Consider the following 608-nt stretch of genomic DNA (forward strand, 5'->3'; position numbering starts at 1 on the left):
TGACAAATCCCCTTGCCAAAGGAATTATCACGCCAGCCTTATCCCTAAGCTCCTATGTTCTATCCGAGAACTACTAACCTGATTCTACTTGTGTTCTCCATCCACCATGTATTTAATGCTCCTATCACCCCCAAGCTGTATTCCACTCTTTGTCCCAACAGTGAAATGCCAGCTCCTTCTGCATGCATCCTGAAGTATGATGTCACTGTTCCTGCATTCTAACACCCCATTCCCACACTCACCTCCTAGGTCATTCAGTGAGCTATCCATTCTCTGCTTCTCTCAGCTCCACCACATTTTATGGTCATATTCCAGCCCATTTCATGCATTTATATATCTGCCAGATCCCTGAAAATATTTTGGTCTGTGCCTGCCTTCTCCTCCTGGTCCTGTAATAAAGTTTATCATACAGACTTAAGTCTCAAGTCTATTAAGTGAGTCTCATACTAAACTTATTTATCCTGAAAACCCACTCACTCTTCTACTGATTCATAAAGCATTGCCCAGTTTCACAGTGAGCCTACAAACTGCTCAAAATCTGCTTTAAGAGGAAAATGCCCTACCACACTTGGGAAAACCCAGAAGACAAGACTCAAGGGAAACTCCTA

At 42.9% G+C, this 608-nt stretch overlaps 1 long non-coding RNA gene across 1 annotated transcript in view; it reads right to left on the reverse strand.

Annotated features, from left to right (window-relative positions):
- Nucleotides 1-264: 264 nt before the first annotated feature.
- Nucleotides 265-608, reverse strand: part of LOC111090427 — a 32,506-nt gene continuing 32,162 nt past the window's right edge. Inside the window, exon 4 of the long non-coding RNA XR_005371859.1 lies at nucleotides 265-389. This is a non-coding gene — a long non-coding RNA (uncharacterized LOC111090427). The remainder of the gene's footprint in view (nucleotides 390-608) is intronic.

This window comes from Canis lupus, chromosome 17 (genome assembly GCF_011100685.1).
Source record: "Canis lupus familiaris isolate Mischka breed German Shepherd chromosome 17, alternate assembly UU_Cfam_GSD_1.0, whole genome shotgun sequence".
In the NCBI taxonomy this organism is placed as follows: domain Eukaryota; kingdom Metazoa; phylum Chordata; class Mammalia; order Carnivora; family Canidae; genus Canis; species Canis lupus.